Here is a 20,926-nt window from a genome sequence, read left to right as displayed (position 1 = left end):
ATGTCGCTCTGTTCTTCCAGCCGTTGGTGATTTTTCTTAATGTGGACAAGTGAAGAAACTGATTATGCACTGTAAATTACAGGGTATAAGTGTTCGGGTAGATTTTAGTGATGCAATTGTTTCTGCACACTCCTCTGGGGCTTACACTATAATTCAATCCTTTCCATGTACTTATGGTCAACCATTGGCCCATTTTCTTAGAGCAAGTGCTAAGGTTCTTGTTGCTCAGATAATCACTAGGCATCCAACAGTTAGGTCTAAACGTGACAGCTACATAAATTTTCTTTCAGTCTACTTGTAATTCAGACCATACTCACTAAAAGGATTTACAAATTACAAATCAAATAGAAGGGAGTCATGTTTATCCACATGATGGCTTATAAATAAAAATTAACATTGAAATGGAATGGTATTACATTTTCCATTTGTTCTGCTTCCTTTTGGGTTCACAACATGGCCCACATTTGGGCCTTCTCCGCATTTTGCCGTGTGCGTTTGAGTGCCTCCCGAGCTTTCGCTCTCTCCTTCCATTTAAGTTTTTCCTTCAACTTTTCAGCCTCTTCTTGTCTCAACATTTCTGATTTTTTCTTCAATTCCTCTATTTTCTCTTTCTTTTTCTCCAAAGTCTCACAAGACTCGAGGCGGGAAAAAACAACGTGTGAGACACTTCCAGACTCAGAAATAGATTTGAAAGATGTTTTTTCTTGCAACATATTCATTTTTGGTTCTGCCACAACCCAGGATGAAAGCTGCAAGTGGAGCTCCATTAAATTCCCTCTAAAGCTAATGGAATTACTTTAGTTTTACTCATTCGAAATAAAGAGATGCAACCTGAGATACTAGAACAAACCTTCTCATGCAATTGCCTTTTTAGACCCAAGAAATCTTGGTATGGGTCTTGACAAACATTATTAGCAGCTCTGAATTAAGCCTTAAATTCTCCTAGTTTTTACATTCTCCATTGTATTCATGTCCTAATAATATGCCACCCGTTTGACCATTGGAAACCTTAACCTTGAAATCAGCTAGTTCTTTCTTCAATGTCTGCATAAATCAATTATACAATTTTTAGTAAATTAGAAAATATATTAAATTAGCAATATAAAAATGTTCCAGATTTGCCCTTTTGTGTTATTGTTAATCGATAACGGATTATTTATTGATAAATGGAACCTCAGCAAACATAAAATAAAGTGATAAAACTAACTCCAACTGAGAATGACTTTAAATATGTAATTTACATATTTGACCCTTCTCACATGTAATATGAAAAGTTGTGCAAGCTACACACCGCGAAATAGAAAAAAGAAATAACATAGAGGGACATACCTTAAGCTACATTTTGATGGGTATTATCTGACTGAAAAGTGAATTATCTTCACTTGGGAAATATACATTGATTGAAATTTGATCTCGTAGCTTTTTCAATGTACTAATTTCTTGAAAAAACCGATTTTCCTCCTTTAAGGGATTGGTCTCAAGATCTATCATGAATTCCATGTGCCTTATCCATTATAACACGAAAAATAGTCAGGAAGCTATAATAAATTGAATAGAAGTTACACGTAATACCATGTGTTTTAATTTTTGGTAATTTATTAAAAGAAATAAAACTTATTAACAAGCCAATGCTTACCCTCACATTAATATCTATAACTAAATTTAAATTATTCACTTCATTTATTCTATCTTAAATAAAATCTATTTCCCACCTCTTCAGTTTAACTGATCTCCTTGCACCTTTCTCATTTGATTTTATAGCTTAAAATTTATTAAAAATTGATTGGAGTTTGGCCCGTTAGTAGGATATAAGATTTACTACATCAACCAAGATATGAATATATCACATATAATGAAAAAAATCAAGTTCTTACCCGCTTCATTTCAATTTATATTCAAATAATATCTCTTAGAGTTGTCTTTTCTTCAATTAACATCTCAACATCTTTTATTTGTTCTCGAATCTTATTAGTATTAAATTTAGGAACTGTTGGGAGGCGTTAAAATCAATTTGCCTTGGTCGTAAAACCCAAACTTTCTCCATTTACAAATTTACCGCTGGTCCATAAGAACACTCCAACAAATTAACATGCTCACTATTAACTAATTCACTTAAAACTTTAGATTCAAGCTATAGTTGCATTTTTGGCAGGCATATCAAAATGGTAATGAATGCCAGATTCTAAATATATCCGCATAACTTTCAGAGCCAACTATATTCATCGTAGAGTCATTCTTCGAAGAATTTTTAATGTCTACATTTGAGACTATAACATCTTCTTGCACAACACTTACAAGGATTTAAAATAAACCAGTAACCTCTTCTGATTTAATCCCCATCTCCTTGCTTTCTTCAAACTCTGCTTCATCCGCCCCAATCCCAGCAACCAACCCCTTATTTTTTACCCCTGCACCACTCCCATCCTTCAGCCCAACTTGATCATCAACTTCTCCTCGTAATCAGTCTCTCCAACCTTTACCATATCAATACTTTCGCTCTCAGCCAATAATTCACCATGCAAAGCAATATCATTTTCTTTCACCACCAACAGCCCACAATCATCCTCCTCCACCATATAATCATGCTCATTTCCCTCATCCCTATCATCTACATCCCCATTATCGACCCCCACGTCACTCTCATCCTTCAACCCAATGTGATCCTCAACCTTTACCTCACAATCAATTCCCCCAACCCTAAAAACTACCTCCTCATTTTTTACCCCCGCACCACTCTCATCCTTCTTGCCATCATCCTCAATCTTCACCTCATAATCATTCCCCACAACCTCAACAATAACACCCCATTTTCGACCCCCACACCAGTCTCATCCTTCTCAAAAACTTGATCATCAACCTTCACCTCACAATCAGCCTCTCCACCCTTTACAATACCAATACTTCCAATCTCAACCAATAATTCACCATGCAAGGCCCCAACAACTTGTCATCATTCCCCTCATTTCCAACAACCCCTCCCTCATTTTCGACGTCCACATCACCAACAAGATTACAATCACTGACCCCATCGATAAAAACTTGATCATCCATATTATTATTCCCCTTCATGGTCCCACCACTGACTAGCTACTGCAGATCCTGGGTTACCTCATATCATCTCCAATACCAGCCATTATTGATCTTTATATAATGGATGGTTTTGGAGATAATATGAGGTGTTTAAGGGTTTAGGAGGTGATGTTGGATTGAGTTTAACCCAGGATCTGCAACAGCTAGTCAGTGGGGGGACCATGAAGGGGAATGACAATGTGTGTGATCATGTTTTTGTCGACGGGGTCAGTGATTGTGATCTTGTTGTTGGTGTGGACGTGGAAAATGAGGGAGGGTTTGTTGGGAATGAGGGGAGTGATGGCAGGTTATTGGCGGAGACGGGTAAAGGTGGGGCCTTCCATGGTGAATTGTTTTTTGAGATTGGAAGTGTTTGTATGGTAAAGGGTGGAGAGGCTGATTGTGAGGTGAAAGTTGATGATCAATTTTTTGAGAAGGATGAGAGTGGTGTGGTGGTCGAAAATGGGGTGGTATTGTTGAGGTTGCGGGGAATGATTGTGAGGTGAAGGTTAAGGATCATGGAAAAAAGGATGAGAGTGGCGCGAGGGTTCAAAATGGGGAGTTAGTTTTTAGGGTTGGGTGAAATGATTGTGAGCTTGAGGATCAGGTTGGGGTGAAGGATGAGAGTGGTGTGGGGGTCGATAATGGGGAAGTTGAAGTTAGGGATGAGGGAAATGAGCACGATTATATGGTGGAGGAGGATGATTGTGCGTTTTTGGTGGTGAAAGAAAATGATATTTCTTTGCATGGTGAATTATTGGTTGAGAGCGGAAGTATTGATATAGTAAAGGTTGGAGAGACTGATTACGAGGCGAAGTTGAGGATCAAGTTGGGTTGAAGGATGGGAGTGGTGCAGGGGTCAAAAATAAGGGGTTGGTTGTTGGGATTGGGGCGAATGAAACAGAGTTTTGAGAAGGCAAGGAGACGGGGATTAAATTAGAAGAGGAACTGATTTATTTTATATCCTTGAAAGTACTGTGCGACAAGATGTCATATTCTCAAAAGTAGACATCGAAAATTCTACGAAGGATGACTCTACAATGAATACAGTTTGCTCTAAGAGTTATACAGATTTAAATTTAGAATATGGCATTCATTACCATTTTGAAGCTGTAAGAAGGATTGTTTAAAAATATATTGTTAATTAATTATACACGCACACGCAGGGAGTCCAACTCCTAACCTCCTACAATGGGGTACAAGAGCTCAACCACTGCACATATCTAAATTTAGGATTTAGAACAAGGAGACCCTGGAGAGAGTACCTAATTAACACTAAAAAGGCGTATATACATTATAATAATTATACCTTATTAACAAACTTGACTTTATGATCAAGAACAAAGAGACCCTTGAGAGAGACCAAATTGACACTTAAAATAAGTCTTAAATAATTGGGAATGAGTGCTATAAGCAAGATAAAAGGAAAAAACTAGTGAGAATTTTTTACAGCTTTTGTTTGCGTAAGTGGACTTGTGTAAATATGGTATATATAGGCCTGTCGTAGATTTAAATTTAACCTCCTACAAATTTTTTAAACAATTTAGGAGATTAAATTTACATCTACAACATGCCTATATACACCATCTTCACACAAGTACACTTACACAAACACAAGCAGTAAAAAAAATATTACTTCTTTTCTTGCTTATATCTCTCATTCCCAATTGTTTAAGACTTGGTCTAAGTGTTAATTCGGTACTCTCTCAAGGGTCTTTTTGTTCTTGATCATAAAGTCGGGTTTTTTTTAATAAAGTTACAACTTTTATAACGTGTGTGTTTTATTAGTGTTAATTTGGTAATCTCTCAAGGGTCTCTTTGTTCTGAATCCTAAATTTAGATAGGTTCAGTGGTCGAGCTCTTGTACCCCATTGCGGAGGGTCAGGAGTTCAACTCCCTGCGTGTGTGTGTAATTAATTAGAAATATTATTACGAATCCAAACCCAAATAACACCGTATAAATTTTTACACAATATATGTATGATTATTGTAATTTATTAGGGTGGTAAAATAAAAAGAATGTATCACTCTCCACCTAAATTACCTGCATAATCAAAAATATCTGTAAGATTTTTGAGATAAAAGAAGATTGAGCAGTAAATTTTAAAACCATAGTAAGAAGGATTGTTTAAAAAATATTGCTAATTAATTAGACGCGCACACGCAGAGAGTCGAACTCTTGACCTCCTCCAACGGGGTACAAGAGCTCAACCATTACACATATCTAAATTTAGGATTAAGAACAAAAAGACCCTTGAGAGAGTACCAAATTAACACTAAAAAGGAGCACACACATTATAAAAATTGTACCTGATTAACAAACCTGACTTTATGATCATGAACAAAGAGACCATTGAGAGAGATCAAATTGACACTTAATAATAGTCTTAAACAGATGGGAATGAGAGACATAAGCAAGATAAGAAACAAAAACAAGTGAGAATTTATTACTTCTTGTGTTTGTGTAAGTGGACTTGTGGGAAGATGCTATATATAGGCCTTTTGTAGATTTAAATTTAACCTTTTACTCATTTTTTAAACAATTTAGGAGGTTAAATTTACGGCTACAACATGCCCATATACACCATCTTCACACAAGTACACTTACACAAACACAAGCAGTAAAAAATTTTCACTTGTTTTTGCTTCTTATCTTGTTTATAGCTCTCATTCCTAATTGTGTAAGACTTAGTGTATGTGTCAATTTGGTACTCTCTCAAGGGTCTCTTTGTTCTTGATCATAAAGCCAGGTTTTTTTAATGAAGTTACAATTTTTATAGCGTGTGTGTTTTTTTAGTGTTAATTTGGTAGTCTGTCATGTGTCTCTTTGTTCTTAATCCTAAATTTAGATAGGTGCATTGGTTGAGCTCTTGTTCCCCGTTGCAGAAGGTCAAGAGTTCGACTCCCTGGGTGTGCGTGTGTAATTAAATAGCAATATGTTTTTAGATAATCCTTATTACTATGGCCTAAGAATTTACTGCTCAATCTTCTTTTATCTCAAGGAGGTTACGAATATTGTTGATGATGCAGGTAATTTAGGTGGGGAGTGACACATTCTGTTTATTTTACCACCCTAACAAATTACAATAATCATACATATATTGTATAATGTTTTCATAAAATGGAGTACAATCTCAGAAAATTGATACAATGTTATTAGGGTTTGGAGTTGTAATAATATTGTCATTGCATTTTTTGATGATGAATATCGATTTATGAAACTTAATTCATTAGCTTGATAAAATAATAAAAATGATGAGATGATTTAACATCAGAGACAGATCGTGATATGATTGATTGTATTTTTTTGATCGAGATTGGTTGTTTATGGGATCAAATTTATGAATCGGGTTAAATTAAATTGATATCGGAGACAATTCAATATCAGAAACGACGAGATGATTTGGTACATGAGATGATGAAAAAAATATCATAAATACATACAGACCTGTTGCTGAAGTTATCGAAAGTACAATATATATGATTGCCATATGAAGCTCCGAAACAATACAATTGCCGTTCCTACCACGAAGCAATATGTTTGCCTTCATATTTTGGTGTTGTCAGAAATTGATCGCCTCAATTGAAAAATGTAATTGTAGATCTATTATCGAACATTGATTTTGAATATGAAAGAATCCAAGAACATGATGAAAATATTGATTGAGAAATGTGTTGTGAAATTATCATAAATCGATAAGCTCAATCGAAAATGTAATTATATAACTTTTATTGAGCATTTCTTCTGATTGTGAAAAGATTGACGGAGAAAAGTAATAACCTCGATATGTGAATAAACGAAACTAACTTATACTCCTTTCTACCCTCCCATTTGTTTATATTTCGGAGAGAGTGTTTGACACACATTTTAAGGAGCATATAAAATATAGTTATGTAACTTATTTTTATAATTTGATATTTTTGAATAAAAAACTGAATGTTTAAATTTTTATTCAGAATTGTCTTTAAAAAAAGTTATAAAACTATTATATATATTCACCTTAAAATGTTTGTTGGATGACACTATCTCATTAATGTTTTCTTACACATTTCCAATAGTTTATTCTTATTTCTTAATCTCTGTGTCCAAACTAAATGTTAACAATTCAACGAGACAGATAGAGTACAATTCTAGAATGTTTTACTAATTTTAAAAATTAATCACTAAAATACCTTTTTCGTAATTATCACATATATAGGGGTTACTCTAATAAAAACCAATATGAGAATAGAAACTAGAAACCAGATATTTTATTAAAAAATTACTTTGAAATATATCATATATGGTATGCAAATTGTCGTTGAGAGATAGAGAAAAATACAGTAAAGTCGGATTTAAAAAAAACTTACCGTTTGACGGGGAAAATCAAATTAAAAATGGATGGGAAAAACTGAGATTGTGTATGGGAGGGTGCATGTTACTTGGGTGTGGTACTTTAATCGGGGACCATTAGATTAGATTGATCTAATCACTACTAAAAATTGAAGCTTGTATAGCATTTAGTTTTTAGCTTGCATAGCACTTATTAATGGTTTAGATTAGTTTCTCGTTTTTATTTTAATTTTAGTTTCTATTTGATCATGTGCCTATATATATATAGAGAGAGAGTAAAGTTATCTATATATTTATCAAAAAAAATATTTTTAAAGATTTTTTTTAAGTATGCATTATTATACTTTTATGTAAATGAAATAATTGAAACTTTAAATATAACAAAATGTATTCTATTTATGTAATACATTTTTCATATAATTTTTAAATTACAGCTACGTCTTGGTAAACTAAAAACTTCAATTGGAGTCATTTTATCTATATTAATTATTTCAATTTGATAATTTTATATCAAAAGAAAATGATAACAATTATCTCTCATCCTAATCCGAACCTAGAAGAAATTGTTTGTGCTATACTAATGACATATTCATTATCTCAAAGAAAAAAGTAAACATTCTGAGATCAAGATACTATCTCTATGTTAATTTTGAGTACTACTAGTATATCTACAAGCAATCTCGAGATATCCTGAGTTAATGTAAAACTAATATAACATCCTTATGATTTTATTAAAAATATTTAATAAATAGGATATCCCACGTAACAACCTACTTTCTACTCATGTATACAATATAAACTTTATTTTCAATTCATTCCGATTTCGTCATCTCATGTGTTCACACACCGAACTATCTTGTAAATTGTAATGTGTATCACTTATATAAAGAAAATTCTAAAATTCTCATTTACAGGTATAATATGTTGAATATAGTTTAAATAATTTATTTACAATAGAGAAACAAATCGAGATCAATCACAATATACTATAACATAATCAGTTTTTAAAAAATAATTACCACAATAATGTTCAAGAATTCTTTTTACAAGGTTCACTTTCGAAATTTTTATTAAATTATTCATATTTTTTGTTTTTTCACAGAAATAATCTCGCTTGATCAGATCAGGTCATAATTACACATAAAAATGAATAAATTTCGTAAGTTATATTGAAAATTCAGAAATTAAACTTTCCGAATGAAGCTTGTAATTTACGACATATTAATCATTCCTAATGAAAAATGTTAGGATAACCCAAACTTATCCCAAAAAATTACAAAATGGACATATGTCATTAATTGATTGGTCACCTTGATATTAATAATATTATGGAATTTTTCATGTATAAATATGCGCTCACAATTCACAAATTAAAACATGTCATGTGGTATTTGGAAAAATACTTGGGCTACAAGGCACCGCTGATTAAAAACGTTACTAATTAAACTAATATTTAAGATTTATAACCAATACTAAAATGTATAAAAAAATAGTATGTGCATGACATAAAATAGAATGAAAAATTTGGATCGACACACGTTAATCTCTAAAAAAATGTATATGCAAGTACAAATTTGAATAGATGATTTAACAGAAAATTGAGAAAACTCTCCAGGGTTATTTTGATTAATCATTAGATTCTAACGGTTCCATCAAAATATTTTTTTATGTAGGGATATATAACTATAAAAGAGAATTAAAATTAAAATATGAAATATAAGTCATGCAGTTTTAGCATGAATCTAGCAGCATGAATATGCCACAATGGATGCTCGCCTGATCATGCTCTTTTGGACGCCTGTGGCTGGTTTGTTGTTTACCCAAGTTGGCTGCAGGCTTCGACTTATTTTAGACTCGTAATCGTGACTTGACCCGGTGATATAGATAGAAAATACATCCGAAAGACACATTAAATGTCATATTAATTACACTTGGAATTTTTTTTCCAAAACCCAATATAAATAGGGTAGGTCAAGGTTTGTTACAGACAAAAAACGGTCCAAGTTGACAAGGCCCACGACCAGAGGGCGTCAAAGTCCACATACAAGAACTATTCATGTAATAGGCCCGATACGGCTAAAAGAACAGAGACATGACGTCCAACGTTGACACTTACTCCTACAAGAATGGGTCTAGAATCCCTTGCCTTACAAAAGTCCTAATCACCATCTAAGTTGGAGACTTTTCTACTAAGTCTCCCAACACAAGTCTAATCCCAGATTCACCTCTATATAAAGGATTCTACCCCTTAACCTAAGACTACATTTTTGGCTTGATTCTCTACAACATAGAGATACGTAGGCATCTTGCGAGGACAACTAGTCCCCACCGCAAGAACATCTATTGAAACTCAAAACTCACAAATCCTAGCATTAAATACTAACGAATGTAATTTTTAATTCATAATATTTGGTGCCGTTTATGGGAATAAAACATCAAGCATGGTATTTACATGGAACAGAAAAAATAGTGAAATTGAACAGTGGAGATACGCCCGCACTCAACCTATGCCACCACACAAGGAGGAACCCATGTGGGGGCATTTGAGGCTCAACCTGAAGGGAAGAATCCCCCGATCCAAGATTCGCCCCTGTGGATAAATCCCCCATCTCCACAAGGGACGAATCCCTAATTTCAGCAACTACATGCAACGATAAACCCTCAACCCGTTGGGTATGAGTACTCAACGATCATGACCCCGGGGACCATCAACCCACCTTAAGGGATGCCTCTATACCCCGAGATTGGAGGAAGTGGACTCTCTAATCGAGGAAAAGGACAAAGGCGAACTAGCCTATGCATCCGTGGCTTGGTTCCCATCCCTGAGAATCGAGAATTCTCTGGACCCTACTTCGCTAGAACTTGTATAATCAAAAGAGACAGCTTTCCTAGTTTGATAAATATTATCTTCTTTGATCACAGATCTAAAATTAACTTCTTTTAGATCTTTTCTTAACTTATGAATGTTAGTCATAACTTTCATGTTACATGGAATTCAATCAAACTTGTCACAAAAAGAATAGGGTCATCAGTTTGAGCTTCATTATACTTGCAGGCTCCGTACTTTGGCACACTAACAATCTTCTTACAAAGATGAGTTGGGTGATTTATTGATCCACATCTTTACCACTACTTTCTGGGAGCATCTACAATATAGGCATAGTTGTTTCTTTTGTTGACACCTATCTTTCCATTTCTGTTCTTCTTTTTCTTTCATGTACATTCATTTTTAGTTTCAGTTATTGGTGTTTTAGTGATTAGACTAGGATCAGACTTTTTCACATTATCAGTGTTGATAGTTTATTTGACATTTTTCTTTTCTTCATCTTCATCTGCAGTTTCTTGCTTGATGACGAGCTCCTCTTCACTGACTTTGAACAAGGGTGCATTCACCTTTTGAAGCATAACATGAATTCTTTGTTCACACTTTCCTTGCATTTGTCAATTTGACATTTCTTTTAAGATGAACCTGCTTCATAGTCCAGTCCAATTGCTATGTTAGCACATGATTTGTTCTTCTCATGGTATTGACCAACAAAATGAGAGGAATTTTTAAATAACTTAAGCTTAAGTTCATTTTTTTCAATTTTATCTCTGAATACTGCTTCTACTTCCTATACATATTTTATCTTGTTTTTAAGATAATTATTATCTTTCCTAACTGACTCTAGGTTTAAAAGCTGCAACTATAGTTCTTATTTCTCAATTTCAAGTTTTTCATTCACTTTTGATATCCTACTCATTTCCTCAGTAGGATCCACCATGCTAGTGTAAATGTGAAATATTTCTACAATAATCTTTTCAACAGTTTCCTTATATTGTGAAGCATTCAAATCAATGATGGTTAGGATATGTATCTCATATTTTGATGCAGATTACTCTCCTTCCTCCAAAGCTATGAGAGCATAATTTCCAGATTTTTCACCATCATCTTCATCATCTGTGTCATCCCAACTCTTTCCTTCAGCAATATAAGCTTTTTATTGTTGTTTCTTTATAAGTGCTTCATACTTAGCTTCAAGATCCAATTATGCCTTATCTTTCTTCACTTTCTTTGGCTTTCTGCATTCTATGGAAAAGTGACCAAGCTCGTCACAGTTATAGCATCTAATTTTAGATCTTTCGACATATCCTGATTTATAGCCACCTTTTCCAGTTGCATTTGTCTTAGTTTTTCCTTTCCAGTTGTTGTTGTAGGATGTTTGACCTTAACCTTTGAAGTACCTAGGCTTCTTGACTCTTATATTTGAAAACTTCCTTTCCAGGTAGGCCATAGACTGATCCATTTCATCCAACTCATCAAGAGTGTAATACCTATTCTCTTCCAACTCCAAAATGACTTATGTTTGAGGTTCCTTGTTCTTCTGCTCAATAGGTTGCATAACTTGAGTCTGTGATTCAATTTCATCTTCAGTTATTTTCGTGTCATTAGCTATCAATGCACTTGACACATCTACAACATATCATTGACTCAGCTTTAATGATTTCCTTTACATCATCTCCAGCTCATAAGTTTTAAAAATGCCATATAAAACCTCCAAAATTATTCTTCCTAGATCTCTCCCTTCTCTTATTGTAGAAATCTTTTGTTCTAGATGGTCAGGAAGAGTGAGTAAGAATTTTAGGTTGACCTCCTCATCTTCATAATACTTGTCATGCACCTGCAAATTATTTATCAATTTGTTGAACCTTTCAAAAACCTCGGTAATGCCTTCTTTAGATTTAGCCATGAAACCATCATGTTGTGAGATCAAAATCCTTCTTTGGTTTGACCTCACTTCCTCAATACCGTGACACAAAATATTTATCTTTTCCCAGATCTTCTTGGCTAACTCACAGTTGATAATGTTGTTGTACATGACATTATCAAGAGATTCAATAAGAATGAGTTGCAAGCTACTGTCAAGTGAGACTTTCTCCTTTTCTAGTTCAGTATATGTAGATGGATCCTTAGGAGAAAAGTGACCAGGAATGACCATATAACCATCAGTTGCTTCAGGTACCCTCACCATAGAAATGAAGGGTCCATGCTTGAGAATTTCAAGATATATTGGATTAGCCATCCTGATGAACAACATCATCTTCTTCTTCCATAGGGTGTAGTTCACTTTGTCAAAAACATGGATCTTGATACTGCAAAGTTTCTGTGTACTCATACTTCCAAGATCTAATCTGTTAAGCGTCAGATTTTGCTCTGATACCACTTATTAGGTATAAAGTGCAACACAAAGGGGGGTGAATGTGTTTTTTTGATTTTCTTGATTTTACTATCTTGAAAATCTGATTTTGTTAAATAATTTAACATAAAAGACACAAGAATTTTATCAAAACATACTTGATTTTTATTTAAATTAAGTTTGTTATGCTATAAATCTGTGTTCTTAAATTTAAAGGACTCAATTACTTTTCTTGAGAGAACACAAGATTTCTAGATCTGTTTTTTGTTACCTCTAAATAAAGAATCTGTAACATGTTTTATAGAACAACATGTACAACTTACAAAGATTACACAAAAATGGACTAACACATATTATAAATTCTATTTGTCTGTTTCCATTTTGAGTGTTGCATATCTGCATGTAATCTTCCAGGTTTGTGACCCTATTTTGTCAAGTTCATCCTGGCCCTTGATCTTGCATTCTTCAATCTACATTTATAGATTTTCCAATTCAATGATAGAATGGTTTGTTGAATGATAACCTTGGATCTTCAAGTTGTCTGTATTTTGAATTTTGAGGCTGTTGTCGAGATCTATTTTACTGTATAGAGAAGTCACTTATCGATATGTAGAATGGCTTATCGATATCTCCATTTCTCTACAAGTAGTAGGACTTGTCGATATCTCTAGTTCTCTATAAGTAGATTGACTTGTTGATATCTTCATTTCTCTATATGCAGTTTGGCTTGTCGATATCTCCAGTTCTCTATATAGACTTTTGGCTTATCAATATCTCCACTTCTCCACATATAATTTTGACTTGTCAATATCTTCAGTTCTCTATAAGCAAATTGACTTGTGGATATCTCTTTAGACTTCTATACAAGCAGAGTGACATATCTACAAGTAGAATGACATTATTCAATTCCAAGCTTTTGCACTTCTCTTAGAGGCATGATGAGGATTGATATTCTTTTACAGTTTATTATTTATCTTGATGGTTGGTCATAGAAAAATCTTTCAGCCTAATCTCCTTAACATTTTATAAACTCAGGAGGTACAATTACTAAATACAAAGGACTATCATACAACTAAATCTTCGGGTTGTCATAGTGTCTTAGTCTTGTTATGAACAAACATGTCTTGCACAACAACTACCTTTCCCATGATCATTCTTTCAAAATGATGTTTTTGAGATGACTTAAAAGGATAAGTGAGTTTTTGACTATTAGGTATTCAGATTTCAAATTTTCATGAATATGATACGTGAGAAATATAACAGCTTAGCGGTTTTTTTAACAATTAGAACTTTCTTGATATAGTGTATTTTAATATAAATGCGCAGTTGTGTGTCAAGTTACTGTGTCTACTTATATCCCATTCCCCAAGACTAATAATATTATCAAAAACATTTGCTGCAACAAATTCTAATTTTGTAAGATTCATCATTTTTTATTATGATTGTAAAATAAAAACTTAAAAATGAAATACAATTTCGTATAATAAAATGTAAAATGTTAATAGGCACACACAATAATATTAATGTATAATTTAATATAAAAATTATGACGATATATTCAGGAAATTTTTTGTTAATAATACATGACGAAAATGCCATCTTTATATTGATAATATCTGATGAACCCTTTTTAATTATTTTAAACATTAATATGAAGAAATTTTTTAAAAATGATAATTTTATATTTACAATGAGTAAGTAAAAATAGTTTTTATTTGTTAGATAAATGTTAGTTGACAAATATCATGATATATAATGTATTACGAATATTAAAATATATAATTAAGATGTAAATGAGATAAAATAGAGAGCTTTTTCATCTTATTCCTTTAAAATGTGATCATGAAATATATATAACAACTAAATTTATAGTAGAATTTATAGTAGAGAATGAAAATTTACCACATGTACAAGTCTTAAACAATAAGTAAATATATTTGTGGAATGAGAAATATAAATATAAATCAATGTACTTATTTAAAGGAGAAGACGAGGCCGTTTAAGTGGCGTATTTAGATCGCCTTTTTCCATTTTTATAATTTTCTCAATTTTTTAATTTATAAATATTAAAAACTACAATTACTTTATATTTTATAAATTACATTATCACCGTTCCTAATATTCTCATAAAATTTCTAAGACTTCTTCCATTAAGATATTTTGCAATTTTTTAGATATATAATTTAGGAAAGCCTTGACTAACAAGTTATATAGTTTAAAGTTTAATTGCAATTTTTAGAAAAATAATTTAGGAAAATCTCGACCAACAAGTTAGGTGTTTAAAATTTATTTGAGGAAAGTCTTTACTAACAAGTTTGCTAAAATAAAAAAGAAATACATTATCATGGTTTGTTAGAATAATAATATAAGATCCTTAAAAGGGTCTTCACCTTGAGAAATAATGGGGGTAGCAGGGATCGAACTCGAGTCCTCTACCAGCCTGAGCTCTGATACCATGTTAAGTAACCAGTAGCTCTAAAACCTCAAGGTGTTAGAGGAAGTCTCAATTGGATCTATATTCAAACACTTTCCCCCACTCGAGAGCCCATTTTTGGGTCGAAGAGTGGATCAGGGTGCCCATCTTCAGGTTATTAATTTGCCTTTCGTGTCCATAATAAATTGTGAGAGTATTGATGGTGGAAGGGATCGAACCTAATTCATCTACCATCCTGAGCTCTGATACCATGTTTAGGAACCAGTCACTTTAAAAACTCAAGGTGTTACAAGAAGACCCTTTTAAAAGGATCTTATATTATTATTCTAACATCGTTCATAATGTTTGGCTAAAATTTCTAGGACGTCTTCTTAGTCTTCACTACAAGTTAGGCATGTTTAATTTAATTAAGAAAAGTCTTGACTAACAAATTAGCTAAACTAAAAAAGGCAAGTAAATAATCTTATATATACATAAGTGCCAATCGTTGAACTTTAAAAACAAAGATAAAATTGTTAGCTAGGTTTTTTTTATTACAGTTTTATACTTTATTATGCATGTTATTATAATTTTTCGGCTATTTTTTTAAGTCTTTAATTTTGCGTTAATTGTTAAATTGGTTTTATGTTTTAAAATTACAGTGTTTTGTTTAAAGAAGAAGAACTATGGATGCTACAAGACTTACATATTCATTTTATACTAGTTGATTATAAAGTATAGTATTCCCTATTTAAAATTTAAGTAATTTTGGCCCGCAAGGGTTGACTCAGTTGGTTAAAGAGGAGATAACTATCCTCTTGGTCACAAGTTCGAATCCCACGAGAGGAGAACTTATGATTATACCTCTTGAGCCAGAGCATGTCGCTTAAATGCGGTTTGCCTTGGTTCACATGATTTTCAGGCTATTGCGTGAGCCCGTAGTGTTTACCCAGTGTTCACCCTAAGGGTAGCGACTGCGGGTTACCTACGATATATGGGAGCACAATACACGCTCGAGATGTTGATAATGGTAAGAGTAAATTTGACATACATTAGGAAAAGATAAGCATAGGTCTGATATAGAAATCGATCAATTGTTTAAAAAACATGGATAAATCGGTCCAAAATATTTGACTGGTCGTTAAATCACCCGATTTGTCAAAAATCACCCTATAAATCACAAATTCATACCTCCATCGAATAGTTTTGATTTCCTAAATATGTCTGTAATCATGAGTACAATAATAAAAAACCCTATAATTTTATACATTAAATACATTTTTGCATAGGCTTTAACGTTATAATTATAAAATATTGAGCGCGTATTTAAGTAAATGCTATCATATTTAAATTTTTTAAAAAAAATATTTGTTAAATGTTGCCGTGAATCATGGCTTAGTATCCTAGTTTTATATATAACCGAGTTGTTTTGGCTTGTAAAAAGTTGAAAGGCGAAATCATAGTATACTCTTTTGACGGGAAAGACGGGCAGATTGTTAAGAATAAATGACAAAAATAACCATTTTAAAAAATATGGCTAATTTTAGCTGGCGGGATACGTGTATGATAACGGAGTAATACATAATACGCACTTCAAATCAGAGTAATCAATAGTGCACATTCAGAATGTGAGTATTATAAAATATTTAAAATAGAGTACACAATCCTTTTCATAGTATGTCAAAGGTTATGCAATCTCTAGATGCGTATTATATATTGATCATTTATCAGTTCCCGTGTGATATCATGCACGTGGGAGGATCAAGAAAACAAACACCCATACGACTATCTCCCATAGGGCTGTTAATGGGTTGTCCAACCCGTTATAATAGACTTAAACCAACCCTATTCGGCCGACCAAACTGAACCATCCAAAACCATGGAATAATTGGGTAGATTTTTTATTGGACCATTTATAACGGTTTGAGTCAAATTTATATATTAATAACCTTAACCCAACCCAATCCGAATATATAAATATATATACACTAACTTATATGATTATAGTCTGGATTACTACACAATTCAATAATTCATGCATTGAATCACTTGGTTACTACAACCCTTCTAAAATATAGATTTGGTTAGCCAAGTATTCATTGTATAACATGTATATAGTATATGATATTAACAATAGGAGTTACATGGAAGATCATTTGATTACCTCCCTGCCAGCCTACATGGAAAATAATTTCAACTACATTTCTTTTCCTTTAAACAAAAGTAGTTATTTAAACTCATATTTTACTTGGACATAAGCTTATAAGATATTAGTTTAGAGAATTTTTCCGTATTTTTGAAGAAACAACTTATTTGTTTTTATTCTTGTGATCATGTTACTTGGCACTAAAAGATAAAGACCAAAAATGCAAAACTATCAGTTAATTAAAACTTAGAGTGCTATGTGCTTGTGCGGCTACTGAATTTGGATTTTGGAACTAGACTGCTGAAGATAATAAAGGACTCCATTAGTTTTATATTTTTTCTTTCTATATAGTTCAACTAATTTTAGTTATTTTATATGCGCTGGTGAATTTCTCTTACAAATACCTTATGCTAAAAATTATTCATCATGACACTTCTAATAAAATTTATTTTAGCATAATATTTTTTTTAAAACCCGATCAACCCAACCCAACCCTAACCAACCCAACCCGTCAAATGATTAGTAGGACTGAGTTTTTTTTTAATTTTTTCGAGATTCATGGGTTGAAATTTTTGTAACCCGTACTAAATGGGGTGGGTTGTTAAAAGAGTCAAGCTGACCCAATCCTGCCAATCTACAGCTCCAATGTCCCCCATAAACATTTCCAATTTATTCATTTGCATGCTAGCATGGATTTTGATGAATTACAGGTACTAACGATACACATTCAAGGTCTATGTATTAGAACGACCATAATTGATCAATTATTGATAGATGGTCGTTTTTGTTAAAAGGATTGAAAAAGAAGCTATTCTTGTCATTTTTTAGGATGACTGCTTACAATTATATGCATACGTATCACCATCTTCCTGTCATATTACAAACTGCCTACATCTGCTTATAATATCTAACCTCAAATCAAACCAGACACAAGAGATTTTTTCTAAAGGTCATTTGCAATATATAAAATATTAAATTTGTAATAATACAAAATCGATTTAGATTATGAAGTTGCGAGAGAGCTTTCTTGCTTGCAAAAACTGCAATCTTAGTATCAGCCAAAACATCATTCTTTTCTGCAGGTTTCTTGTTTTTCTATATTTTATAATGCTATCAATATATCACTTTTTTTAACTTGTGATCTCTACTTGTTTTGTTTAAACTAACACACACTCGGTGTCGAACCATTAACCGGCCCTTTGTTTACATGATCCCTACTTGGTTACTGCTTATTTGCGTTTTGATTATGTACTTGGTTTAATATATTTTTTGTGCTGATCAAGTGTGAGTTTTTCATTTATGTTTGTAATGTTAGTATATATTGGAAATATTAATTATTACAGCAACATAGAGGCAGTTATATAAAATATTTAACAAACCAAGGCCAAGGGAACAATTAATGAAACAAAACATGAAGGTAGGAAGCATGCATACTAGTAAATGCAATAAGAAAGAAAGTTTAAAAGTTGTACCATAAACCATAGCTTTAGCAGACTTATAAACAAACAGAGAAGCAGAAGCCATAGTTATCAACATGTACAAATAAATAAGAAATTGTAACAGTTGAGTCACCAGGCCTTCCTCAAAGTCCTCACTGCTTTTGATGAGATAATTACCCCACCTGCTGTGTTGGGATGCTTGTAACATCTTCTCTAGGATAAAACAACTTCGAGCTTTGATTACACAGCACCTTCAAAGCTCAACGACGACTGACACCTCACTCGCCGGAGAAACCATTGACTAATTTTGGGAGAACATAGAAAATAGAGGGTATGAGAATTGAATGTAAAGTTTGGTGTATCTAAATTAACAACTTATGTCTCTATTTATACTAGAGGCTAAGTGTAACTGATACCACCCTGCATTAATATTAGAAATGTAACTGCTCATTTGTATTTAATAGAAAATCAAAACTAATGATTTTGAATTAAAGAAAATATAACAACTTTGTATATTTACTCCACACATATATCAGTTTCAGTTTTAATATTTTAATTTTGAACATATTATCAGTTACATATCCAGGTTCAATATATCTGACTCATTCTACTTATAAAGTGGCCTAGCCCAACAGAAACTGTAACCCAGCCCAATTGTGCCCAACAGAAACAATAACCCAGCCCAACTCATCAATTAATTATAATTAAAAATTAAATCACATATAAATAAAATCCTCGCCCAGGTGGCCTCGTGTATGCGAGATGCCGAGATATTCGCCTAAATCGCCCTTCAACCGTGTACGCGAGACACCGAGACATTCTTCCAAATTGCCCTTTGACCCGACTAGAGTCGTGTCGTGTCATATCGTGGCATGGCGTGGCGGAGCGGCGGCAGCGCGTGTGTGTGTGCGCGTCAAGCACGTAAGATCACCATGCACCATCACACACCTTAGTAGTAGTACACTATCTATGTGTGTAATACAATATAAAGCCAACACCACTTTATTTATTTTACAAGCTACTCACTTTAACTCTATTTCTCTATGGATTTCACTAAGAAAATTACTTAGATCCATATATAAAAGTTTAAGTTCCCATAACAAGGAACACTCTACAACTGTTAAAATCCAAAATTAATATCAAGAACATAAAAAAAGTTTGCTCTAAAACTCCATTTTCTAACAATCCCCCACAAATCCAAACAAAAATGCATTTAGGTTTCTCATCATGACTTGTTTTTCAGAGTCGGTACCCTTCCGAGTTTAAACCTTCCTAAGTCCTCTATTTTGATGGCTATCAGATTTAGATGGAATGTTTCACCTTGAATCTTAATCTGTTTAGTATAACCATGTCTCATAGATGACGACAAGTCAACGACTATGGTGCCAATCTACGGCTTTGAGACATTAATGATCTTGTCTCGATCCTGTTCGTCGAGTGCTTCAAGGAATAAACTTTTCCTCAAATTATGACCACATAATTACATTCACTTAGCTGGGCATCTCAAGAGATATGGTGCTCCTATCTCATCGAATGTCTTGATCCCATTCAGAGTTATAACACTCTTGCTTTTCAAGCAGTTTCAGTACCTTCTAGGTTCACAGGGATTAGACTCTGATAGAAAAGTATCATCTATGTAGCAAAGGTACTACCAATTCACCCTTACAGTTTGTTATTAGCACATTGAATACACTTCGAAGGATCTCCTCTCATGTGTATTGGGTTCCCACTGTTGATGAATTATGATGGGTTGACAGTCCCATCCCCAACCTTGACTTGAGGACCGCTGGAGGTTCCAGTCCTTTAGTCAAAGGATCAGCTATATTATTATGAGTTCTTATGAACTCTATAGTTGTAATCCTATTAGACACTAAACCCCTTAAAGACTTCAGTCTAACTTGGATGTGTCTTTTTGTTTTAGCATTATGCTTTTTACTGCTAATCTTGTCAATAGTTGTTCGATTATCACAATGAATAGAAATTGCAGGAAGTGGTCTACTTACTAGAGGTATCGCAGATATAAGTTCATGTAACCATTCAGCCTCCGTCCTTGCGGCATCAAGTGCACACAACTCAGCCTCAAATGTAGGCCGAGTCACTATAGTCTGTCTACTTGACTTCCAGGATATTGCTCAACCTGCCAAGGTGAACACATATCCAGTCACTCCACTGGAACCAGACTTCTTAGCTATCCAACTTGTATCACTGTTCCCTTCAAGTACACAAGGAAATATTTTATAGTATAAGTTAAGGTACATTGTGCCTTTTAGATATCTAAGTACTCTATCAAGAGCATCCCAATGAGTTCTGTTTGGACAACTTGTATATCAATCCAACTTAGACACATAA

This window comes from Apium graveolens, chromosome 3, assembly GCF_009905375.1.
Source record: "Apium graveolens cultivar Ventura chromosome 3, ASM990537v1, whole genome shotgun sequence".
In the NCBI taxonomy this organism is placed as follows: domain Eukaryota; kingdom Viridiplantae; phylum Streptophyta; class Magnoliopsida; order Apiales; family Apiaceae; genus Apium; species Apium graveolens.
Note: the sequence above shows the minus strand (reverse complement) of the source record.